At 37.3% G+C, this 27976-nt stretch overlaps 1 long non-coding RNA gene and 1 pseudogene across 2 annotated transcripts in view; one reads left to right on the forward strand and one right to left on the reverse strand.

Moving 5' to 3' along the window:
- LOC140712942 (uncharacterized) overlaps positions 1–27976 on the reverse strand; it is a 146105-nt gene that overhangs the window by 21513 nt on the left and 96616 nt on the right. Inside the window, exon 4 of one of the 2 annotated variants that reach the window (XR_012094804.1) lies at positions 1218–1291. The exons of the other annotated variant lie outside the window; for it this stretch is intronic. This is a non-coding gene — a long non-coding RNA (uncharacterized lncRNA). The remainder of the gene's footprint in view (positions 1–1217; positions 1292–27976) is intronic. 2 annotated transcript variants of the gene reach the window in all.
- On the forward strand, positions 20532–23648 carry LOC140713067 (far upstream element-binding protein 2 pseudogene; annotated as a pseudogene).

Here is a 27976-nt window from a genome sequence, read left to right on the forward strand (position 1 = left end):
GAGAGTCTGACAGGGGTCAACAAATCTATAAGAAGGGTCAGATAATAAGGATTTTAAGTGTTTCAGGCTCTATGGTCTCTGGTCTCTGTTATAACTGTTCAACTCTGTTACTGTAGTGCAAAAGCAGCCATAGCCGCCAATATGTAATATGTACAACTATGTTACAATTGCCCTTTATTTATAGACATTGAAATTTGAATTTCACATAATTTTTGTGCCATGAAATATTTTTCTTTTAAAATTTTTTCAACCATTTATAAATAGTAAAACCATTCTTAGCTTACTAGTCATATACAATCAGGCAGAGGGTTGGATTTGGCCTACAGGGCTGTAGCTTTTCAACCTCTCGGCTAGGGCAACAAACTAGAAGGTGTTGTTACATGCTGAAATACTGGAAGGGAACCAAGAAAACATTCAAGGATTGAGAGATGTTTATTGTAGGAAAACTAAGTTCTAAAAAGCCTACAAAAACAACTGTTAGAACAGTGGATATGAATGAATTACGATGGGGAAAAAAAGAAAGTATAGCTTTCAAATTACTTGGTGGAAAGGGGGAATGGAAATTTACTGGAATTAAAAAAGTGGGGTTTTGGGAATCTTCGGCAACTATGTCATTAAGGGTCTATGAGTAAATAACTTCTGGCATAATAAGGTCTATGATAAAGGTTTGGATATTAATTCCATAATATATTACTCAGTGAGTAACAAGCTGTCATTGATAATCCAAGCAGGCACACCCTCAGTTTAGGACTATTACCTCAGCTTGAGTCAGGGGTCATCCATAATTAGGAAGTGATTTCTGCATCTCCCATCTCCACTTGGACAAACCATAGAGGCTCCAGATGCTTCATTTGTTGACAAAAGTGGTGAATCGGGCAGGGTGAGGGATTTCGATTCCAGAAGCTGAAGCTCCCTTAGGGACTCCATAGCCAATTATGAAAGAAGTAGCATAAAATAGAAGTGTGTTCTGCTCAAAATCATGTAAAGCAAAGTTTTTGTCACTAATTTACTTTGTTACCTTGAGAAGTCAAGAGAGCTAAGAAGCACCAACTGTCTACTGCTTACCAGGCATTAAAATACACAATTTTAATTAAACCCTCCATGGCATTCCTAGCAAGTAATTATTATTATCTCCAGTCCATGAAAGAAAATTCCAAGAATCAGCAAACTCAAGTAACTTGTCTAAGTTTATATAGTTACTAAGACAGAATTCAAACCTGGTTCTGTTTGACTCCCAAACTCAAGCCCTCGTACAAAACCTCACTGGCTCCTTGAACTTCAGTTTGCTCATCTGTAAAGAGAAGAAATGTCATTAAGTGATTTCTTATGTGTCTTTGTTCTCTAGCACTCTGTAAGTTTAGTTTCATCGAGGCATGATGGCCATAGGAAGCAGGAGAAATGGAAATACGTAATGTGCCTCACCTTGTAACATAATTTTCCTTCCGATTTAATGCCATCATCTGAAATTATGAGATGAATGCCTGTCTAAATTCAAAGTTACAGGATAATACTACTTCAGATTTAAAATCAAAAAGTGTGTGAATTATCCAAACAGACAATATGAGCACTGGGTATTCATTCTTTTCAAACTTTGCCAAAAATATTTTTAAAATAAAATAAAAATTATACAATGTGCCAACAAGCATGTCAGTTATTGAAATTATTAGGTAAAAAACTTACTAATCAGGTTTTTAATCTGACACTTTTTAAACTGACAAATAGTGAAGCCTTTAAAAGTGATTTTATTCTCTTACTGTGCTGCTGTTAGTTAAGTGCTTTGTAGTTTAATGGAAAGCATTAGACTTGTCAAAATATTTCCCACACAATCACTGGGTAGGAGGGGGAATGAAAGACAGAATGAACCAGGTAGAACCCTCCAATGAGGGGGAACCATGAGCAACAACATTCCAGTGAAGTTTCTACATTGAAAAGTGTTTCTAAGCAGAATGTTAAACATAAATGGACATGGCAGCAATAATCATTTTGGAAAATCCCTGTGTAGACATTTACTAAATATCATAGTGATACTTATTTTCATTTATATTTGTAATATCTGAGAAACTAATACGACAATTATAATACTCTCCACAAGTGTGATAAAAGGACGGGAGAATGCAGGCTTTATATTGAAAGAAAGGAAAAAAGAAGAAAAGAAAGACGGAGGGAGAGAAGGAGGAAAGGAAAAAAATGAAATTTTTTGTCAACTTCTGAGTTCACTTTTCAAAGGTTTGGGGTTTTCTCCTTTATTCCTAGTGGAACCTTTGCTTTGTAAAAGTTAAATTGCATGTGCTTAAACCAATAAGGGTCTTAAAATAAGTTGTTGCTGTTATTGTTATTGTTTTGCAAAAGGGGGCATTTTTCTTTTCCCTTTTTTCCATTATTTTGAATCCATATTTATTAGGAGTTTAGATCCATCAAGAGAATTCACAGAAAACTTCCATAGCACTATGCTCTCAACTTTATATGAACTTTATATGCAAGTGTTCTTATACATTTCGTAATGTTCCTAGAATGTATCTACAGGGTCACTCTTCAATTACGATATCTTGGAGCTAAGTAACATTTACGAGCATTATTTTTATTATATTTGAAACAGAATGAAACAGAATACCACACATTTTGGTATTTTACTTTAAAAATGTTTGAAATCTAACGTCAAACATAAAAATGTAAAGAGAATATATTGTTTTCTTATTTTCATTGCTATAAGTAAGCTAAAGATTGTAAGTTGTCATTAATGATATTTAGAAAGATATTTCAGCAGATATTTTGTTCACACCTTAAAAACATCCAAATGGGCTGGATGTGGCGGCTCACATCTGTAAACCCAGCACTTTGGGAGACCGAGGTGGGCAGATCACTTGAGGCCAGGAGTTCAAGACCAGCCTGGCCAACATGGTGAAACTCCAACTCTACTAAAAATACAAAAATTAGCCAGGCGTGGTGGGGCATGCCTGTAACCTCAGCTACTCGGGAGGCTGAGACAGGAGAATCGCTTGAACCTGGGAGGCAGAAGTTGCAGTGAGCCAAGATCGCACCACTGCACTCCAACCTGGGTGATAGAGCAGACTCCATCTCAAAAAATAAAAATTAAAAAGCAAATACAAATTTAAAAATTTCAAATGATTCAGCTAATTCTTATTCATATTTAAAGATAATATTCCAGAGCAAAGTATCAGAGCTTAATTTGTTAAATTCTTCTATCCCACAGCCTGCCAAGCCAAGGGTTGAAGACCAGACTTGCCCAAACCCACAGAAAGTGAGAAGATTTCATATGGCTGTGTATGCGAGCTAAGGGCTTCTGTTCTGGTTGGATGTGTAGAGAAAGGGATAGTTAAATGCACAGCTTTTTTGACTTTCAGTTTTCCCTGACCTTTTTGGGAAATACAGCTTTCTTAACCTGTGTGAAAACAGCAGATTACTGAGTAACACCTAAGAGGCTATCAAATAAATATTTTCTGCACTTTTGATTTCCTTATTATGCCACAAGTTAATTTATCTTCCGTAGAGAAGGTAGGGTAAAATTAGCCACAGAGAGTGAAAGTGACTCTAAATCCCTGAATATTTTAAGGATATGTGTAAGCATGTAATAATTATGACTTATTCTCTTTCATGCCTACTTGCTTAATCAGGTGTGATTAAAGCTTAATCAGCTTGGAACGTGGTTATTGTAAATATCATAAATAGATATACCAATTTAAACACTGAATAAAGCATGAATTGCTGCGTGATTTTTATCAAAAAGGCAAGGTATGACTCATCACTTCCTTTCTCTTAAGTAAATGACCTAAATACCATGCTGCACCCACACTAAGATTAAATCCAAATACGTCCTCCTACTTGTCCATCTTTTCTATCAAGTCATCCTATTCTATTCTTTGGATGAGTCCTGTGATTTTTTTCAATGGGTCAGAGCCCATCATGGGTTATTTCATCTCTGTGACACCAGTAAAAATGTTGGATTCAGTTTTTTTAAAATTATTAATTCATCTAAGTAGGTAATATAAGTAAAACAACTGGGGACTTTGGGAATTTTTTTTTAATTTACAATATTTGAAGACCTGTTTCAATTTGCCAGAGCAACTTATACTTAGATATAATTGCTTTTCCTAATTGCTCCAAATAATTTCTCAAGTTTCTGACTTTCCAGGCAATATGGGATTTATCATAAATCCCTTACAAGTCTAGAACAGAAACAAATTTTTTAAATGAAAGTGTTTTTCTATTACTTTTCTTCTAAAGATAATAGTTTACATGGCTTCTCTGAGACATTCTGGAAGTAAAATATGAGTGACATAAGGCAAAATTATAATTGTTGAGGATGATATGATATTACAAAGAAATGTGTTTATTTCCAGATTCTCAGCTCTGTAGAAGAATTCAATGTATAAATGTCCACATGTAGTGTTAAATTTGTTATTTTTTTGTTTTATTTCTCCCAAAATGAGTATAAATGCTATTGGGAAAAAGAGGTCAACACTTCTGAATATAATCAAGATTTAATAGAATAGATTATAATTTACATTTTATAATGCTCTGAAGTTGAAGCCAAAAACTGCTTCTAACCTAGAATCAGGTTGAAATATGTTATTAAGTCTTGATTGAGACTATTAATTTCAACAAGATCCTTTTTTGCAATTTTTATACTTTTGTAATTATTTAAAAGTGCAGTTATTTTAAATGTATGGGAAAATTTGCTTTCCTTCTTTTTTTTTTTTTTTTTACAAAAAACAATACAAAAATTAGAAAAGAGAGTTAAGGAAACTTATGTCTATCTTCTATTATAAACTTTTGGTGATACAAAACATAATGTTACTGAAATAGGTCATAAATAATTTGTATTTCCCTGGAATAGTAGAATTAGATAGGTAATTTACTAGAGCAAAGTATTATGTTCTGAATTTTAAAGACAACTTTAGCATAAACTTTAATGCCAAATTACACTTCAAATTTTTAATAACGACAATGTCATGGTTACACATATTTTAGAAAGTACACATTTGTATGTGCAATCATTTTAAATACATGCTGCGGTTTTTCTTATTCACATGATTTTAAAAATCTAATTACCTGCCTTGGATTTTTCTAACTTTTATAAGAGTGTGGAAAAGAACCATTTTATTTTACCTGGTAAATAGATGTTACATTCTACAGTGGTATGGGGAGCTGAATAAGATTTCTTTATAACTAGTGCAGCTGTTCCTAACAGAATTTGAACTTTTTTGCAGATATGAGTCTGACAGGTAGAAAAACTACAGAGCAGCCAGGCTCAGCTGGGTCCTGAACCTTTGAAAGACTGTCCGAAGAATCCTGGCAGCACCCAGATGATAGTGTGCTCCTTTCGACAATCACCGTATTCATTCCCCGGAAACCAGTATCAGGCTGAGAATTCTCTAAGGAGCATTTGGCAGCCAGGAAACTGATTCCAGCCCTGAAAGCAATGTTCTCCAAACTTCATTTACTCCTTAAAAGAATATGAAAATCTCTACAACCGTTTGCAAAAGTTTAAAGTGACATCTAAAATTTGTCCAAAATGTAAATATTACAAATTATGTAACTTTCAACTATTCTTAAATATTGATCTTTTTATGTTGTTTTAAAATTGGTATATAATTTTAAAATGCATCTTATGAAACTTAGATGAGAGAGTGATTTAATTTCCTGTCATCAGAAATCTAAGAAAATAGTAATCCATACATGAACTCATTAACAGCTGGAAATTTTACATCTTCCCTCTATTTTTTAAGCCTATTTTAAAATTTCCCTTTCTCATAAAGTTTTATCCAAGTTGCATATAATTTAATTCACCAAATATAATTTTATTTTTAAATCTTCTACTAATGACCCTGTTATACTTCTTTGCAGCAAAAATGCAAAAGAAATATAATTTTTTAATTTCCTAACAGGTTGTAAATGTTAAAAAATATTTCCTGTGTAATATTACAATTATTATTAGTAAGTATGTATTAATAATGTATCCAAATACATTCTATTATTGAATTGTTTAATATAACTAAAATATTAAAATATTGATAAGTATACATTAAATTTAAAAGAATAAAATTATCTCTTAATGAGTTTTGGTTTTTCCCTCATAGATCTGTATCCAAATGTTACTTATTGCTAGAATAAGTTAGAGTTTGATATTACTTCTATTCTTGTTTGTCATTTTAATTGAGCTAAATGCTAAAACAAACAAACAAAATCCTTATTTATAAATGAGAACGAAAACACTTTTTAATTACAGTTACGACATTTAATTCTTGGACTTTCATACAGCTTTTGTGGCAAAAAATTACTGTCATGCAAAAATATTTTTAAAGATCTGCAAAAACTTTGTTTAGCCCTTCTTCATTTTGGCAGAAGGCAAAGAATTAGAGCCCCCCATGATTTGTTACCCAGACATGAAACTCTTTCCCTCTTCCACTCCTACACCAGCTGAAGTGTTTTTCCCTCCAAGACATCTTCATAATAAGATTTCAGGTGGAGGAAAAGCATGGCTTCTTCATAACTACAGACTCTTTTTTAGGAAAGAATTCACAGGATACATGTGGCTCTGAAACCATCCTTAACATTATCCATGCCCTTAGACAGTCTTTGTGAACCTCCACATAAGTACTTTTGTTGAGGACCACTGTCTTGTATCTGTGGGACCTTGGTGACCTAAGAAGTATTAAAGAAAAAATAAATAGGAAGACGGGCTGTTTTCATTGCATGCCTGCTGATGGATTTTCTACAGCATTTTAGTTTGTGATTATTTCTTAAAATCCTGACAAATAGATAAGAAACACAAGTCAGTGTGCTGTACCAAGAAAGGCCTGGATTTAAGAATCCCAAAGCATGGTTTCAACTATTAGTTATATTCCTAATTGGCCTCTGGAAAACATCACTACGTTTCTCTGGGCCTCAGTTTTCTCGTTTGAAGGCTGGGACAGTATTTCCCAAAGCTAAGTGAGATGACTTTAAGTGGTGTACGTCCAAACTTGACTTGACACATATTTCTTTTATGGTTTATCAGGAAAAAATAGTCTACTAAATCCTTGATCCTTGAATATAGTTTTTTAGAAGGTATCTAAAGCATATTTTAGGTTTTTTTAAAAAAAACTACTTAGAAAAAATATTAAATAACTAGATATTAAAATTCATGTGTAGGATTTAATGAAGTTTGTGAAAAACTAGAAGACTGACAATTTCCATGGTCTATCAAGGTCTAGCATTATATAATTTTATTTAAAACATTTGGAAGGAAAAAAAAGGAAGGGAGAAAACAAGAAAGGAAGAGGGAGAGGAAGGGAGAAAGGACTTTAAGAAGGCTATATATTTCTAGGTAGGCTTTTAAAACCTCATAGTCACGGATGGAAAATAGCATCCCACGCAAGAAAGTTCAAAAGACAAGTTCAGGCAAATTATTAAGCTAAGCATTAATGAATAGATGTTTTAAAGGCAGAATACCAATTATGCGAATCAGGCTTTCTTAACTCTCTGAGCTTCAGCTAAAAATCTTCACCATGTCTATATAGCCAAGTGATGAGGAAATTTGAGTAATTACCCAGAAAAGGCAGGCAAATAAAACTTAACCACAAGGCTCAGAGGACTGAGTTGCATGCTTACATAGGCTGTCTTTACTGATAGAATTATTCGGGTAATCTAATAACCCCATTATCACATGGCCTATGTGGCCACAGTCAATTTCTAATGCCAGACTTTTAGTCAGGATAGCTTACAGAGAATAAATGCTCTGCAAATGGTGTAGGTTTTTCTAGGTTAGTAAAGAAATTCTACTTTTCAAAAAGGTTATCCATTACTCAGAGATAAAGAATAGACTGAATTAATGAGTATTCATATAAGCAATTTTCTAAGCCTTATAGATCAAGAATATGTGTAAATGCATCCAGCTAGTAATATTAGGATATTTTTAGCTTCATTATTTTTCTTATTATGTTCAATTTTCCTGAAGTTTTTAGTAATATATTAAGAGTAAAATCTAACTTTTCTTCTCCTTCCTTCCTGTGTCCTAATACTTAAGATCAATAAAACGAACGTTGTTCAGTCAAATAAAAATACATAGTGTGTACATGCACAGAGGTACACACACACATACATACACACACAAATGAACACAGGTACACATAAACACCACCAAACAAAATTTATTTTAGAATTGCATCAATTAAAGAATGAATCAATCCAAGAAGCAGATGAGAAACATTATCTCAGCTATGCCCTAAGCTAATTCCTTTCTTGTCCTCTTGTCTTATATTCTAATAAATGAAAGTCTCTCTATTTGGCCTAGTCTACAGTGTTTCTCAGGCTCTAAGTGACTTTTCTCCAAATAACCATAGTAACTCTATGTTTGTTGTTTTACAAAGCATTTTTCCACCCATTTTCTGTATTTAATATAACAGCCTTATGGGACAGGAACACCTAAAGAAGAACTGGATGGTTTCTCTGAGCATTTCCTTTTGCTAGAAAAGTCCAAAATAATAAGAAAGCAACACTAATAACAGCTGGCATTTATTAAACACTTATTACTATCGAAGAGTTTTTAAGCACAAAAATATTTCTTATTCCTCACAACATTGAAAAGAGATATTACTTTATTTTATAAATCAGTAAGGGATGCTCTGAGGTTAACATTCTCAGGGTTATACACATAGTAGTGGCAGAATTGGGGGCTGAACCTAAATTGATCTTTTCCTGAAACCAGAAGGATTTTCTTCTATTTCAGCCCACTCCCTTACTGATGGTTCTCACTTAATGTTTGTTGAGTGAAACCTAATACTCAGACATGCTCTTTTCAAATGAGCTCAATAGCAGATGTCAGTTCAAATCCTTTAGGTAGTTAGAATTAAGTAGAAATGGTCGGTGACAGTTTTTATTTACTCACTGTGAGGCTGGGAACCCTTGAAGCCAGGTGTTCTATAAACATGCTCAAATATAATATTTTATGCAAAATTTTGGTAATATAACCAGTTGTATATTGCCACAAAGAAAGAGCAGATTGTTATTAGACATGCAAATAACCATATTGATGTAAGAATACTAAGGAATAGTTTTCAAATTTTAGAGTAATCAAGTAGGCATATAAATCAAATGTTTCTATCTTTGTTTAAAAAAGTATACTTTACAAAACTGCTGTAAACTATAGATAGCTTACTAAAGAAAATTTTCTTAAATATGAAAAACAAAATGTTTAAGTAAGGACCAACAATGTTTCAATTAAAAGTCATAAAACATTATCGGTTAAAAAAAAAAAAAAGAAAAGAAATGGTCGGAAATTTCATTATTGACTATGAGTAATAGTGAGGCCATCTGGGTACCATATAAACCCATTCACACCAATTCTTCTCCAAATGCCCCAGAAGCATTATTACTTAGCAGAGCAGGCCAAAGAAGTTTAACTGGCTGCTTTAAAGGAAAGGTGGGGAAAGAGGAGCTTTGCTCTAACATAGTCAGGTCATTCTACTGCCAATACCGTCCTAGAAGGGTCTGGTTTCAACAGGTGTCAGTCCAGGGACTATTACAAAGAAGGAAAGGGAAAGATAGGGCAAGCACGCTTTTTAAAGTCTTTCCTTATTTATTCATAAGTTGAAAGGAGAGAGTGTTGGCAGGATGTGAGTGCAGTATATCAAGAAAGGAAATAAAACAATTGAATTAGTGCAGTGTTTTCACTGTTCTGGTACAAATGAAATACATGGGTATATTCAAACTAAATGCTCTTATATATGCATTTTAAACTGGTATTTCTCAATATAAAGATATATGATGAAATGATAAAATTCACGCCAATAATTTAAATTAAAATCTTCTTTATTTAGAACATTAAATAGCAAATAAAAACACCATAAGAAGCTGAAGAGGGTCTGTCAAAGGAAGACCACCAATCTACCACCAGGAGTTGATTTCAGTTCCCCTAAATATCCAAGCATGAGGGAATGCTGGCAATGTGAACATTCAATGGCAAAGTAGCTGAGGATTCTGCAGACGAGGTTGTCATACTCATCATTAATGGAAGTAATCAAGTGCTATAAGCATTCTTTTTTTTTTTCATAAGTTCCAGGGTGCATGTGCATACATTCTAAATGCTGGTCTGTTAAACCTATGTGCAAATTTTCAAGGACTACTCCAAAAGATAATAGCAGCAAGCCCACATTCAAATGCTGGAGAAAAGGAATGGGCTCATGGCAATGAGGGAGTTAGATAATGCTTATAAATCACACTTGGGAGGCATTTTCTTCATGTTCACAGAATCTGTAACACCGCTTTGCAGCAGAGTATGGCATGTTTCATTTTTTATTTTTCTAAGTTAAGTAACAAGTTTAGAGTATATCTAAAATTTATTGGATACTAATTGTGTCCCAGGGCCTATGTCTAGAACATTTATTTGCAGTGTCTTATTTAATCCTTACAACAAGCTTATGGGGAAAATTTCATCATTACTCTATGTATTACATGAGGAAATTGAAGATTAAAGAAGTCAAGCATCAATAGCCATGTGGCTGTTAAGTGGGCTTCTGAGATCCTAGAACAGGTCAATCTGACTCCAGACTCCTTTAGCACACAATGCATTATTTCATAAGAACATAAGAGAGTTGCCCAGAGCATCTAACCTCAAATCTATCTCTATTAATTCCAAAGTCCTTTATTTTTCCATACCCACATCTTCCTCTATATTGAATCTTGTAGTGGATTTTATTAAAGGAAGTGTGGATTTTCCCTGTCTAAGAATGTCTACATGAAGTTATTTACCACAAGATGGTTTTCATCCAGATAGAGGTATATCTATCAGGAATAAATGTTTTCTGAGCACTTACCATCTGCCCCACACTACAGTAACACCGTTGAGTTCACTGAAATGAACCTGATGGCTTCTGGAATTCCAGGCAGCAACATGTTTCTCTAAATCCAGTGAAAATAGGAACTCATAACATCTTCAGCTTACATATTTACTATTAACAGGAAGGGGGAAATAAAATGATTTCATTTCCCTTTGCACTGTTTGAGGAGCAGTAAAGCCCAGCGTCTTGACTTTGAGTCATACACCTTGAATGGTAGGTTGGGCAAACTGGTGGTCACCTTCAGGTCCCAACCTGTACAGCAACCCACCTTGGAAAGCCTCATCATTCAGGGAGGTAAGTGTGCCAGGCTCCACAAACCTGGACTTGCTGGTGAAAAGTCTCTCCAGCCAAGAACAGCACAGCCAGGAAAGGGTAGTGGGAGGTAGAAAGCAAGCTCAGAGCTGGCAAGTGGGCAGAGTGAGTCATCTCTTTGATGTGGAGTGGTTATTCCAAACACAGCAAAGGTGAGCAAGCATTTCCTTCCTCTGACTACCCTAACTACAGTGGCAACAGCCCCTTAATGTAGGAAACTGAGTCACAGGCTAGGGAGGTTTCAGAGACACAGGAGGAAAATTGCTAGACTATACTGTAATATCAAGTTTACTATGATAAATTTAGTGTCAGCCTGGTAAAATATCATTCTGCCTTATTTGCATAAACTAATTTTCCCTTGTTTCCACAACCTTTGCTCATTGCTCCCTATTCTTAGTAGGGATGCCAATTAAGAGATGTACACATAGAGCAAGACCTTTCAGCAGAATTAACTCTTTAAAGGAATCAGTGAAGGTGAGTGAAAAGAAGACTGGGATTGCCTTCTTAAGAGAATGAAAACACCATAAAGAAAAGATTATTAAACCCACCGGTGGTTCTGGGAATGCCTGGTTCTTTCATAAGAACAGTTTGGTATACTGGGTCAAGCTAGAATTCGCCTGCCTCAGCCTAAATGGATTGAGTTCATTTGCAGAAAACAGAGGAAAAGCACACTGTTTCCACTGGTTTCAACTTGGAGCAGGATTGTCTCTTGGTGTCTCAGCATGGGGCCTTCTTTACTCTCCCTGGAAGCAAGGCCCAGAAACATAAGGGCTATGTTTTCTAGACTCCTTGTAAGTAGTGCTCTGGTTTAGGGTCTTCTAACAAGAAACACATGCACGAGAAGGTGGAAGAGAAGGCACCGTTATTGCACTGGAGTTAGTGAGCAGGTACAGGGTCACTGGCAGACAGCAGATCTGAGGTTTTGCCAGTGACTTTTGGGGGTCTGCCTGAAAATCATCTACTTAGGTGCCTCTCAGGCAACTGAGACAAGTGATGAAGGTTCCTTGCAACTCCTGCCCTACCTGAGTTCCTGAATATTTGTGGCAGTTGCCCTGATGTTTTTGTCTTACAATGTTCTGTAAACCCTAAGTTAAATTACTTCCTTATTGAATAGCTAAAGAGGTTTCTGTTTTAAACTAAACCCTACCTGTCACATACTTCGAAGGGGCAAATAAGGTATCCAAATAATTCACATTTCATAAATTATTAAGGATCTATTTTTATGTACGAATTCATCTTTTTCAAATGTTTATATTTTCATTGTGTACAAATTCTTGTAGCAATGACTTACAAAATTTACTATGGAGTCATGAAATATATTTCATGCTTCTCATGATACCTGTTGTATATTAACATATGTTCATCTATCCTATGTCCTCAAAGAGTTCTGTATGTTTAGTCTGTTCTTATGTCAGAGAATACAAACATACATACACGCACAACCTGAATTTTATTTTGTAAATTTAGTTGGCTTTGTCTGGATCTTTTCTGAGCAAAGAGTAGGAGAGATCGAAATGCCTGAATTCTTAACAATAGCATCCAAAATTTTGACTCATGTAGGCCAGAGTAAAGAGGCAAGGTGAGTCTTTCAGAGAAAATATAATCTTCGTGAATTAACTTTTTTTCCTTCACAAAGATCAGGCTTAATCTTTGCTCCCTCTTGCCTCTCTCATATTTATTTTCGTTTCCCAAACAGCAAAGGAAATATGCTTAATTTTAGACTTACCTGAATCTCAACATTGTGGGTAAGGGGACTTGTTCTGAGCAGTTTAAATTCTAAGGCCTTATGATTATTGAATAAACATTGAATGAAAATGGAGTGAATAAAATATCATGAGATTAATAAGTTTGACATGGTTGCATATGCTTTAGCTTGCTTATGTAGAACATTATAACTGAAAGAAATGCTCTGCAATTTTGTGGATGATGTCATTTGATTATTTGACTTTCCTAGAAAGGAATAGTTTAGATGTTCACTGCCCAAACTATATCATCTCTCTTTCCTTTGGGTGTGCTGTAAGATTTTCAATGTAAATAAGATGTCAAAAATTGGAAGCCCAAACCACAGAACAAAGATGGCTTGCAGATTCATCTATGTATTCATTCATTCATTCATTTAAAAAATCATTAATGAAGTTTATATTATATGCCAGCCTCTGTTCTAGGCACTGGGGACATAGCCATGAGCAAAATAAACTAAAATCCCTGTCTTCGAGTAGTTTACATTCTATTGTTGGAAGAGACAGAAAACAAATCAAATAAATAAAATTCATAATATTACATGAAGACAAGAGTTTTTGAGGAAAATCAAGCAGGAAAGGAAGTAAGGGGAGAGGATACGATTTCAAATAGGGCGGTCAAGGAAGGTCTCACTGAGGTGAAGACATTTAAGAAAAGACATGAAGAAGATGAAGGAATGAGCTATGTGGCTATGTAGGGAAAGGGTGCTCCTGGTGAGGAAAGTGCTGGTACAGTGGCCTTGAGACAGGAGAGTGCAGTGCACAGCTCAGGAACAGCTGGGTCAATGTGGTGGTGGCAGAATGAGTAAGAAATTGGTAGGCGGGCTGTAGGAAGGAGGTTAGAGAAGTAGCAAGCACCCGTTTGTAGCCATTATGAAGACTTGGGAAATGATGTGTTCTGCTAACCCAAACACAGTTTAAAAGTAATGTATTCCATAACATTTGATTTCTAATACCCCTAAGATTTGGCAATACTACATTGTACATTACCACATTATGACAGCAAAGCTGAGCAGTAGTTGTCCCTTGATATGGTTTCAGGGCTTTCCAGTGCTTCCTTTTTCTTTTCTTTTTTTTTTTTTTTTTTTTTTTTGACAAGATCACACGCTGTCACTCAGACTGCAGTACAATAGCACAATCTCAGCTCACTGAAACCTCCGCCTCTCAGGCTCAAGCCATCCTCCCTTCGCAGCCTCCTGAGTACCTGGGACTATAGGTGCATGTCACTATACCTGTCTAATTTTTGTATTTTTAGTAGAGATAGGGTTTTGCCATGTTGCCTGGGCTGGTTTTGAACTCTGGGCTCAAGCAATCTGCCTGCCTCAGCCTCTCAAAGTGCTGAGATTACAGGCGTGAGCCACTGCGCCCTGCCTCCAGTGCTTCCTATTTCCGATATTCTCACACTTGGCCTGCTTTATTAGGACCTAAATTGATTTTTGTTTTGTGTCTTTATAAATGAGGGGTCAATTGGCAGCTGCCTTACTTAGTCCCTTCATAGCCAAAATGTTGATAGCATGACTCTAGGCCTTGGGAGATACAGTCCTGGCAAGCGGCTACTTTTGGCTCCCTTTGGAGTCCACATTGTTCTGTGAATGACCACAAGCCACATGTATTAACACATGACAAAATTTGCTGTCTCATCACAGCACTACACATCCAGGTGTCTGCCACTTGTGCACTCAGGAAGACATGTGGCTGTGGGCCAGCACATCATCAACTCAATTGTTTTAGTTTCACTTTGGACATTCAGAGCTGCCTTATGATATGAGAAGTTTTTAAATAGTTTGTTTTTGTACTCAGAGTTCAGCTTTATTTACAGATAACATTGCGGAATAGAGTTTAATTGTGTATCCATGTGTATGTGTGTGGCTGACATGAACAAGGAGAGAGAGTAAAAGAAAGGGTGTTGTCCATGATCAAATCAAAATAAAATATACTGATTCTTCCATATTTGTGGCATACTTGATCCTCTGCTAACTACCAATAACTGGGATTTGATCTGGACTGGTTGGAAAGTCCACAAGGTCTAAAAATGATCAAATGTCCTCTCTATGGGTGATTTTCTTTTCTTAAATATACTACAAAATCTATTCATCCACACCTGATGACTCAGAAGCTATTATATTTTTGTCTTCCTAATTCTGGTAGCCAAAAGTTAGGGTTGAGTCAGTCAAATGTTTCCAAAATGAGTTACAGAATGTACACTTACTCATAATAAATGTCATTGTATACAGCAGACTTGTTCTGGGGCAGCACCAACTTGTGCCTGGGACATTTATGTATTTCATTTTTTTTAATGAAATGAACATGAGTAAGAATTACTTTTATAGCTAACCCGACCCATAATAAATCTGCTTTAAAGAATAACATTTAAATCATAGCTTGGAAAATTCAAGTTGAAAACTTCAGAGTAAATTTAACTCAAAAACATTTAAGGTGACAAAGAGACATGGATATTTAATAATTTCTTTAGAACGATTCAGGTGGATAACGGATTCACCCTCAAATGACTGGCTTTGATACTTCTCCCCTCGAGTAAGAAAAATTCTTTAAAAAGCAGGAACTGCATTTTAAACTGGTTTTAAAGGGGGTTCCTGGTTTGTTTAGGAATTTTGGTTTCTCTAGCTCAGCAAGAGCTCAGTCGCCAAACAACAGAAAGAGACACCGCAGTGAAAAACACTAAAATAACAGAATCTCATTGGGTATGAGTAAAAGTAAAGGTAGTTGCAGCTATGGCTATAGTAAAAGTAAGCAGAAAACTGAACATTTAGCAAATGAATACACTGTAAATTGTTCATTTGAAAAATGAAAGACGTATTTGTTACAATTCAGTGTCCACTGTTGACTTCCTAAATTGGATTTCATGGGAGAGAGACCCAGAGCCAAAGATTCATGTGCTGGAAGTTTATTGTGGTACTTTTGGGAGTAAGACCCAGGAGAGAGTGAAAAACTGGCAGAGAAAGAAGTTGATCTGCAATTCAACAGCAATGAAGGCCACAGTCAGTCCTGTGGGGAGCTCTGGAGCTGGGATGGCCTTTCAGAATTGTCCTAAATTGAGGCAAGGAGCTCTCTTTGGCCGAAGGCATTTCTGAGGCAGGGACTCATTTGTAAACTTTCAACAGCTAATGTGGCAGCTGGGGCAATAAATGTCTCAGTCATGAATAGGAAATTTGGTGAGGGCATTCAGCATCCACTACAGTTAATATAGTTTCATCTTTCAAAGACAAGAGACGCTATGGCTATGGCAGTCAAAATGGTGAATGATGCATAGACCTCACTGGATTAACACCACATAGTTAGTATCACAGGAAATATGGTATGTTGTGTAATTTGGATGCCGAAAACCTGAGATCAAATTGTAGCTTGATCATTTATTAGCTGCAGACAAGGTAAGCTACATAATTTGTAGGGCCCATTACAAAATGAAAATGTGGACTCCCTTATTAAAAAGGTAGAAAAAGAGTGCCATTAAAAGTACTAAAATAAAAGCTTTCTTCTTCCTTTGACAGACCCTCTTCAGCTTCTTACAGTGTTTTTATTTGGTATTTAATGTTCTAAATAAAGAAGATTTTAATTTAAATTATTGGCATGAATTTTATCATTTCATCATATATCTTTATATTGAGCAATACCAGTTTAAAATGCAAATATAAGAGCATTTACTTTGAATACACCCATATATTTTATTCTTACCACAACAGTGAAAACACTGCACTAATTCAATTGTTTTATTTCATTTCTTGATATAGAACACTCACATTCTGCCAACACTCTCTCCTTTCAACTTATGAATAAATAAGGAAAGACTTCTTAAAAAGTGTGCATCTTTCCCTTTCCTTCTGTGTTATAATTTTCAGCATAAAGGATTGGCTCGTACATGGAAGTAACATAAGTACACAAGACTTCTTGGTTGTTTGTGTTACTTAGCACACCATTGCCCGTTTTTTACATTTAAAGCAAATTCTGATTTGAATAGTAAGCTTGCTCAGTCATAGATATGACACACTTACTTTACACTGATTTTGAGTTTTACTGACCTCACACATTCCACAACAGAATTCTGTGCTCATGGGATGGCAAACAGCACACACTGTGTGTAGCCCATCTGCTTATGCATATGCTCCCTTGTCCCATCTAACTTCACTTACAAAAAACAAATTCTATGCAGCTGCACAGATCATATCACTGACACTGACTATGAAGTTGACTCTAGCTATGGGACTTTGTAAATCATCCAATCCCTCTGAGCCTTAGTTTCCTAATCTGCAAAATTGGGATAATTATACTTAGCATGCAAATTTAAATAATTACCTGAGAACTAAGGAAACAATATATGTAAAATTGTTATACAAGGAGAGAAGAAAACTAATGTATACTGAGCTTCTGAGTCCCACTTCAGCTATTCCAAAATACTTGCTCAAGATCATCCAAGACACCCTTTATCCCTTGAACCTTTGTAGATTTATTAGTCTTAGGAAATAATTTCTGCCTCTCTGAGTCCCTTCACCTGGTAATACTAACTCATTGTCAAATTCTACCTTTGATGCCACTTAACTTAACAAATGTTTATTAAGCACCTAATATGTGCCATGTGTTATGCTGGGGAGCAGAATGGGGTTCAAGTTAGCAACCATTCTCAAGACTGGTTAATTTCCCCTCTCCTTTGAACTTACCTCTGTCATAGCATGTATCACATTATGTTATATTGCCTGTTTGTATGTCTGCATCCCATCTATACTGTCTCCTTGATCTCCATCATAACTGTAGTACATACACTGTGCCTGGTATATAGCAGATACTCACTAAATATTTTTGATTGACCGAATGAATACTAGCCATTATTGGAATGCAAGGTGAAGAGGTTGATCAGCAGTTGAAAAGATGACCTGGATAAGGAGAGAGGAATGAACTGAAGAAATAAATTTGGAAATAAGAAATGTATTTCTTAGCCTATAGACTACAGAAGTCATGGAAATAGAGGGGACATTCCAGGGAGAGCATATATAAGAAGGAAGAAACCTGGGATGGAGCCTAAGCAACATGTACATATCAGGGGAGACATAAGTGGAAGGACCTGAGAAAAAGACTAAACCAGTGCTCACAGTGAGGTAGGTGAAAGATCAGAAGAAGGTGTGATTTCTGAGAAATTAGATGAACTCATTGATTTTGGTGATTAAAAGATATAGATACAATAAAGTAATTTCAGTGCTCAAAATGAACTTGATTAAAGGGTGAATATGATTTCAGGAGGATGTCAAATTAGGTTCATTGCACCATTTACATGAAGACAGAAATAGAGATTTAGGGTCCTTGATAACAGAACTTGTATAGAATCTTAACTATTCTTGTGGCTTCAGTGGGAGAAATTGCAAACAGCAAAGAAATATGGAAAAGAAAAGGTCCTTAGAAATGTCCAGACTTGTGGGCAATTGAAGGAACAGTCTACAAGTAGCAAGAGTAATTAAGAAGTGATAACTAGATCTAAGTAGACTGAAGTTCAACAAATGTGCCACCTTTAAAGTAAGCAATAAGTTATGAAAGAGAGGCAGGAAGGATGGGTATTCCTAGAACAGCTTGTTGGGGAAGGAGAGCAGGACGTTGCGAAAAGGTTCTTCAAATTCATAGCCAAAGTACCCTGCTGAGAATGAGGGTCTCACAAGTTCAGTCATTCTTGAAAGGAATGGGAAAGGCTTTTAGTCGTTAAATAGGAGAAGAATTGTCCAGAGATATGTCACATAATTGACCTGTGGCATTAAGTGCCACAGGATCGTGGAAGGCTATAACATTGAAAATGTACTAAACCCACTACTGGGTAATTTCATCCAGCAGTACTCAGCAGGCTGTGAGTAGGAACAGAAAAGAATGAGCCATTAGATTTATCCAAGTCTGGTTGTTTACACGGTATGTGTCAGAAGGACAAGAGGATGAGATTTGATAGTTCTGATAAAAGAGGCTTGAAAATGATCAATCATATAGTTCAGTGTGAGTTAGAAAGAAAATACGACCAGAATGGACTTGGTAAATAGTAATAATAAGATATATAACACACAAGTTAATATTTATTGTGTTTTTATTTAAGCTAGGCAGAATGCTACAATCTTTTTGTATGTCACCTAATTGAATACTTTCAACCATCCTGTGATATGGGAACTACCAGTAATACATATCACTTTGAAAATGAGGATGCTGAGGGTTAGGATGAATAAGCAACTTAGCAGCTTTTTCAGCTACTAGGTAGTAGAGCTTGGACTTGACTTCAGGTCTTTCAGCTCCAAAGTTGTTCCATTAAAGACCTATAAATATTAATGACAGCAAAGCAAAGATGAAGATGAAAGCAGAAGCTCCCTAGATGAATTGGAGGTTATGTTGAATGGACTGAATATTAGATTTTAAGATATTTCAGAGGTAGGTAGTCCATTCAGAAGATGAAAAGACCTAGAAAAGTTGGTGTGTGAAGGGACTTGTAGGGAAAGATACTGTTTCTGCCCAGGAAGGTGGATCCTGCCTCCAGGCATGGATATTGAGAAACAACCAATCATTTTCAATAAAATAACATGTCTAAATCATATGCAAGCCACAATGCTACACTCAAATTCTCCCTTTTCCACACAGGTATCTTCCCTGATTCTCTTTTCTGGGAAGAATTTATTCTTCCTTTGAACTCACATAATTCCATCTTTGCCTGGATCATAAAATAATATTTATTTGTATATTTATCTTATTACCCCTGAGCCACATACCCATGAGTCTGTTTCATCCTTAAATTTTCTAAAGCCTCTAAGATAGTTTCTTGCATGTGTAAGAGGATCAATTTAAAAGATGTTGAAAAGACTAACAAATTAAAGCTTCAAACATTTTTTAACATTCAGATGGGAATTGAGTTTGATGTTTCTTTTCTGCGAAAATGTAGTATTTCTAGTGTTTTTATGTTCCTTGAATATTTGAGAGCCTTTTGAACAGAATATAAAGTTATACTGATTTTTAAATAATATTATTGCATTTCTCAACCGAATTTTGAAACTAATTATAGGTTAGAGAGATTTCCTAACTGCAAGGTGATAGCATTGCAAATATTTTTTCCTATAAACCTATAAAACAAAAATATAGGATTTTTTCTATCGGAATCTACCTACCAGTAATCACAGCTATATGATTACTTCATATTGACTGACTAGCCTAAGCACTGGAAGATTGTACAGGCATTTAAAAATTATTAAAGCAATGTAAACAAATATGCTATAAACTCCAATTTTAATTGGTGTTTAATTTATTGAGAAAAATGAAGGTGAGATTTTGACACATTTCAGTTTATTCCACATTAAAAAGAAAAGTGGGTGGGAACTGAACAATGAGATCACTTGGACTCGGGAAGGGGAACATCACACACCGGGGCCTATCATGGGGAGGGGGGAGGGGGGAGGGATTGCATTGGGAGTTATACCTGATGTAAATGACGAGTTGATGGGTGCAGCACACCAACATGGCACAAGTATACATATGTAGCAAACCTGCACGTTGTGCACATGTACCCTACAACTTGAAGTTTAATAATAATAAATAAATTTAAAAAAAAAAAAAAAGAAAAGTAAAACCAAGCTTCCAACTTTAATAAAAATTAATTTTCTTCTAAGGAGGAAAACTATTTTATTTGTGCTGTTACTGATGAATTTATACTTAACTATTAAATTATTGTTGTATTATAATTCTGAGCATGTTTCTATTGAATTTAAGGAAGGCCATTTGAGTTTAGTAAAACACCTGCAAACGCAGATGAGTGGGAAATGCTGGCTGCATCTGAGCACATTTAAGATAATGTGTTTATTACTCAATTAAAATCCCAAGTAATCTACTACTTATAAATTAGAAAAAGTTGCTGAATTAAAGCCTAGGTTATGATGCAAAATCAAACTCCTTTATTTGGTGAGTAGAAATGTGAACTTTCCAATATGGTATAAAAATCAAACATAGTTGCGGCCGTAGGCAGGGGCCTGGCCCTCCCATAGTGCCTCAAGTGGGCTCCCGGAGGTGACCACCCTGCAGGGGTTAGGGGCGCACTGGGGGTTACCAGGAGCTGCTCCTATGTGTTCAGGTGCCCAGGAGCTCGAGGTCGCACTTTTGGGACACCCCCACCCCACTCCCTGCCTGGCCTTAGGACATGCCTGGAGGCAGGGTCCACCTTCCAGGCAGAGGGTCTTTACTCTCCTCTCCATATCAGGGCAAAGGGCAGTGTTTGCCCCCAACCCAATCCCATTTCTGTTCCCTCCCTTGGACAAGGGGCATTGTGGGGGGTGAGAAGGACAGTCCTTCCTCTTGAGTCGGGAAAGTGCATAGGGGAACTATTTAGGGCTGAGAACTTGGGCAAAATGGGGAAAATGAGCGTAGGAACTGGTTTTGGGACGCCTTGGTGACTTGAAAGGTGGTCTGTCTCTTTGGGGAAAAGAGGGGAGGGTCTCCCACCACCGTGTATTGAGGCATGATGACAAGAAGGTGTCACATGCTGCTAGGACTGACCTCTTCAGCTCCATTTGCAGCCTCCCCATGGCCTGGAGGGGTGGAGGTCGGTAGAATGGGAGGACTTTGCCTCCTTTCAGGAAACAGACTGGCTCCTGGGCTGTCTCAATGCCTCCGGGGCTGGAAACTGGCTGCTCCCAAGATCGCAGCCAAAATTGGAGGTGATGCTGCAAACAGCACTCCTGATTTTGTTTTGTGGGGCGGGGGGGAGGGGGAATGAGACAGTTGGAAGATGGAGATCAACCGGAGAGCAAGAAGCTGGCTTCTCAGGGAAATGCAATCAGTTACCAACTTGGACCTATCCATAGTCCTCCAAGGACTTCAATGACAGAAGAGTACAAGGTCCCAGAGGGCATGGTGGGCCTGATCTTTGGCAGAGGGGGAGAACAAATTGACAAAATCCAACAGGATTCAGCCTCCAAAGTACAGATTACTCCAGACAGCAGTGGCCTACCCGAGCACAATGTGTCCTTGACAGGAGCCCCAGAATCTCTACAGAAAGCGAAGATGATGCTGGATGACATTATGTCTCGGGGTCATAGGAGGACCCCAGGACAGTTCCACAACTCCCACAGGGGCCAGAACGGTACCGTGCAGGACATGGTCCCTGTGGGGAAGGCCGGCCTGGTCATCGCTAACGGCGGGGAGACGATGAAGCAGCTGCAGCAATGCGCTGGAGTGAAGATGATCTTAATTCAGGATGGTTGTCAGAATACCGATGTGGACAATCCTCTCCGGATCCCTGGGGATCCTTACAAAGTGCAGCAAGCCTGCGAGATGGTGATGGACATCCTCCAGGAACGTGACCAAGGCGGCTTTGGGGACCGGAAAGAGCAGGGATCTCGGATTGGCGGGGGCATCCAAGTGCAGGTGCCCAGGCATTCTGTCGGCGTGGTTATTGGCCGGAAAGGAGAGATGATCAAGAAGATCCAGAATGACGCTGGTGTGAGGATACAGTTCAAGCAAGATGATGGGACAGGGCCCGAGAAGACTGCTCATATAATGGGGTCCCCAGACAGGTGCAAGCACGCAGCCCGGATCATCAACGACCTCCTCCAGAGCCTCAGGCGTGGCCCCCCAGGCCCTCCAGGGGGTCCAGGCATGCCCCCGGGGAGGCCAAGGAAGAGGCCAAGGCAACTGGGGGACCCTTGCGGGGAGATGACCTTCTCCATCCCCACTCACAAGTGCGGGCTGATCATCGGCGGAGGTGGCGAGAACTTGAAAGCCACGAACCAGCAGACGGGAGCCTTCGTAGAGATCTCCCGGCAGCTACCACCCAACCGGGATCCCAACTTCAAGTTGTTCATCATCCAGGGTTCACCCCCGCAGATCCACCACACCAGGCAGCTTATCGAGGGGGCCCTTCAACCAGGGACCACCTGGGCTCCCCCGCATGCCAGGGGGCTCCCTCCTCACCAGGGCTGGGGCCATACCTACCCTTAGTGGCAACCACCTGCTCCTCATGACCCAAGCAAAGCAGCTGCGGCTACCGCGGACCCCAAGGCCACATGGGCCGCCTACTACTCACACTACCACCAGCAGTCCCCGGGCGCCGACGCCAGACCCCGGGGCTCCACCTGCTCAAGGTGAGCCCCCTCAGTCCCCACCCACTGGCCAGTCGGACTACACTAAGGCCTGGGAAGAGTATTACAAAAAGATCGGCCAGCAGCCCCAGCAGCTGGAAGCGCCCGGCAGCACGACTACACCGAGGCCTGAGAAGAGTACTACAAGAAGCAGGCGCAAGTGGCCCCCGGAGGGGTCCAGGAGCTCCCCCAGGCTCCCAGCCAGACTACAGTGCAGCCTGGGAAGAATATTATAGACAGCAAACCGCTTACGACGGACAGATCCCAGGTCCCGGCGGCCCCCAGCCACCGCCCACGCAGCAGGGACAGCAACAGGCTCAATGAATCGAATGAATGTGAACTTCTTCATCCGTGAAACATCTTTTTTTTTTTCCATTTTTTTTTTCTGTTTGGGGGCTTCGGTTTTGCTTGGCGAGAGAGCGAAGGCTGCCGTGAGGAGTACTGGGGAGCCCTTGAGGCAAGCACGAGGGCTCAGGGGAATGGGAGTGTGCCAAGCCCTCACTCTCTCGCCCGCACTGAGTCTCACATACTTTTTCTTTCAAAATAGGGATCCTTCAGGTTGAGCCAGCCAGAGAAGATGGCGAGATCTAAATCTCTGCCAAAAAAGAAACCTTACAAATTAAAAAAACAAAGAGCAAAGCAGAAGTTATTAAGTTTTATGTATATGTATGTATGTATATATAAAAGTCTCTATTCTCCACCCCTTGGCATTCCTGAACCTGCCTCTCTGACAATAAAGCAATTCAATTTCTCCCACCGTCGGCTCTCTTGTGTTTAAAATAAACTTCTAAAAAGCAAAAAAAAAAAAAAAAAAAAAAAAAAAAAAAAATCCAATCCAATATAGATAACATTGATTTTATTTTCCAGTTTGACAACTCAAGTCTTCATTTCCAAGCATGGCAATCATGTTATTGTGCTGAGGATGCCCTAAGAAAATACCACAGACTGGATGGCTTAAACAGAAATTCATTTTCTCACAGTTCTGAAGACCAAGAAGTCCAAAATCATGGTGCTGGCCAATTCAGTTTCTGGTAAGGGCTCTCTTCCTGGCTTGCTGAGGCTGCCTTCTCACTGTGTCCCCACATGGTAGAAAGAGACAGCTCTGGTGTCTCTTCCTTTTCTTGTAAGGGCACCAGTTCTGTCGAATTATGGCCCCACCCTTGCAGCCTCATTTAATTTTTATCAGTACCTTATAGGCCCTAGCTCCAAATACTATACTGGCACACTGGGAGTTGGGCTTCAACATGAAAATTTTGGGAGGATTACAAACATTTAGTCCATAACAACAATTACATTAATTTATTAAATTAGGTATCTCTTCTACTAATTTGCCTAGCTATTGGCCTATTTAAGTTGTTCTCAGATAGATTACATAATGTTTAAGAAAATACCAATGCCTAGGGCCCACTTAGAGAAATTTTGATTTAACTGATCTGAGATCAAACCTGGGCATTAGCATTTTTGTTCTTGCTGCTGTTGTCTTTGTTATTGATAAGCTGCTCATTTGGAAAAAAAAGTGACTTTGTGTACTTTATTCAGTCATCTATATCTAAAATATGTCTGAGTTGCCCAATACATCTACTTTAATTGAGGTAAAATTGACACACAATGAAATCTAAAGATAAATATAATTAAATGAGTTTTCATAAATATATAGACCCATATGAATATTATCCAAACAAGACACAGAATATTTCTGTCACCACAGAAATCTCTATAATTTCCTCCTCCAGGAAACCCTCTTCCTTCTGAGTAATCATAGTTCTGATTTTTTTCACCATAAATTAATTTTACCTATTCTTGAAATTCATATAAATGGCACCATGCAGTATGTACTCTTTTGATAATTTATATTCATTTTGATAATTTAGATTCATCTATATTGTTGCATTCTTATTTGTTCTCTTTAATTGCTATCTAGTACTTTATTGCATGAATATATCATTATTTGTATATCCATTATCCACATTGTTTCCAGTTTGGAGCTATTATGAATAAGTTAGTATAAACTTTTTTATGCATGTTGTTTTATGGGCACATGTACTTGTTTTTCTTAGGTGTATGCCATGGAGTGGAACTGCTAGACTGTAGGGTAGATGAAGGTTGAACCTTATAAGAAACTGCCAAGTACTTTTCAAAAACATTTGTGTCATTTTACACTTTCAGCAGTAATGTATGAAGGATCCAGTTGCTCTATATTGTTTTGTTGACTGTCATGGTAGCTCTTCAACTTTCACCATTTTAGCTGGTATGAAATGGTATCACTGTGGCTTTCATTTGGATTTATCTTTTCATGTGCTTATTGGTCATGCATGCATCCTCTATTTTGTATATTCAAGTATTTTGCCTATTGTTTTAAAATTAGGGTTTTTCAATGAGATCACTTGGACACCGGAAGGGGAACATCACACACCGGGGCCTATTGTGGGGAAGGGGGAGGGGGGAGGGATGGCATTGGGAGTTATACCTGATGTAAATGACAAGTTGATGGGTGCTGACGAGTTAACAGGTGCAGCACACCAACATGGCACATGTATACATATGTAACAAACCTGCACGTTGTGCACATGTACCCTAGAACTTAAAGTATAATAAAAAATAAATAAAAAATAAAATAAAATTAGGTTTTTTATCTTTTTATTATTCATTCGAAGCAGTTTTTATATGCTCTGGATAAAAATCCTTTGCATTTCAAACATTTTTTCCCAGTCTGGCCTTTACTTTTCATTTTCTTAATGTACCAGCTTTTAGAAAAATTTGCCAGATGCAGTCAGAGAACTATTACTTTCTGCCATATTTCAGGCCCATGTTTCTCCCCTTTTCTCCAGTGTTTCTAGATAAGAATTAACACTGTTTGACAAATTTGTTTCAAACATGCTCATTCATTTAATAAGTTGACAATTGTGTTGAATTTGGGTCACTTTCTATTTGATCCTTTTGTCTCAATTTTGGTGCAAGCTAGAGCTTAAACTTGAGTAAAGCATATTCTGGATGGTATACTAGATTACTGTCCAGTTGGATGTTAAATGAATCCAAACTTATCACTTCTTATTTTAATAAATTGCTTTCAATAAAAAATTCTCCAAAATCCAGAGTCAATCTTTTCCCTCAAATGATCTCACATTTAACCACTACGCAGTGGATCACACAATAAACACCATTTGGATTCTACTGTAAATTGTCTTCTAGGTATATTATTACACAATCATAATGTCTTCTAGGTATATTATTATACTTTATAACAAATAAATTTGTTTTAAAATTCTTCATTTGGCTATTTTTGACAGAAAAATTCCATCGGAATCTTTTTTCTGATTTTATGATGACTGAAAATTCCAGAATACATAATTTTTTTACAAGTTAGCATGACAGCATGTTAAATTAAATGAGGCCATCAGTTTCAAATGATGAAATCACATTAAATTTAATGGAAGCCAACAGTTGTGTCCATACTTATGACAGAATGATTGTGGAAACGTTATTACTTTCATTCAAACATTCAGGACATCCTCAATTCTTCCCCCTCCCTCAAACTCCTGAGACTACTAGCCACCAAGTTATGTCAACGCTCCCTTCAGGATTTGCCTCTAATTTTGTCCACAGTGTCCCATTCCCTCTGCCATTTATTTCATTGCTCCTGATCATTTCTCACCTTCGCTTTTGCAAAAACCATCTAACTTGTCATCCATACACCAGGTAGATCCCTTTATTCTCTGAAACATTACCAGAATGATCTTCCAAAAAAAAAAACCCTGCTCAAGTTGCCTCCTGCTAGTAGGTTCCAAAGGCTCCCTCATATCACTAAGACTCCAAAACTCCTCAGCATGGCAACCGAGCCCTGTTATAGATTAGCCCTCTAAATTTCTTGGTACCACATTCATCTCCTGCATATCATACCACATATCTTTCACTCCAGGCACATCAAGTTCTCACTTTTCCTTCCCTACTTTTACAGAAGTTTGTACCGCTTTCTCACATCCACTTCCCTTCATTACACCTGCAGTAAGCTTAGCTCGTTCCAAACACAGAACAAAGACAGCCTCCGTGCTTAAGAATTCTCCACTTCTTGCTCCTCAAGTGTCAGAACAAGAAGATTATTTGTAAAAGCACAATGCAGACTGTTTTCTACAAAAAAAAAATGTAAGACATTAAAGATTTTAAAAATTGATAGGATTGCAAGGTAATGGTTAAGAGTTTGGAATCATAGCTGAGTTTTAGATCCAATTTCCTAGACCTAGTTGTGTTATTTCGGGGAAGTTACTTACGTTTATTGCCTCGGTTTTCTCATTTGTGAAGTAAAAGTGTTTCCACCATAAAAGATACTTGTGAGGATTTTTTAAAATCACGTATATAGAAGAGCTTAGCACAGTGTCTAGAATATAATAAATATTCAACAAATGATAGCCATTATCATTCTTATTGGAATTGATGGATTAAATGGTTGCATGCAGAATGAAAGAAAAGTATCAAAAGGTTAGGTATTGTAGAGAGACAAAATAACTTTTCTGATTAAGTTTGGGAAAAATAGAAGAGGATAGGAATTAATGCATGAGAATGTGAATTACAAATTAAAATCTCTACTCCATTTTTACAAATACGTAGTTTGTAGAACAAGAAATCAACATATATAAGAACACCAGAAAACGTAGAAATATCTATTACTATAAAATTGCACAAACTAATATAAAAGTGCGGTATTGTTTGTAAACTGGCACCAATCTAAAATTTTGTATATGGACAAACGTAATTATTGTACTAGTTTCATTCTAGGTCATGAGACAAATGATTTACCTTTTTAAACAATTATTATGTTTACAGTGCTACTAACAACCAATGTTGTATCCAAAGAGTCTTCAGTGTTCTGGGGTGAAGAGGATAAAACAGAAATTACCCACTGCAAGATTTAAATTGCTTGGTCTTGTGGCTTGTATTAAAAAATAATGCAAATTTTTTTCATCAATACATTGGTATGTGTTTGAATATAAAAATATTT

This window comes from Chlorocebus sabaeus, chromosome 12 (assembly GCF_047675955.1).
Source record: "Chlorocebus sabaeus isolate Y175 chromosome 12, mChlSab1.0.hap1, whole genome shotgun sequence".
In the NCBI taxonomy this organism is placed as follows: domain Eukaryota; kingdom Metazoa; phylum Chordata; class Mammalia; order Primates; family Cercopithecidae; genus Chlorocebus; species Chlorocebus sabaeus.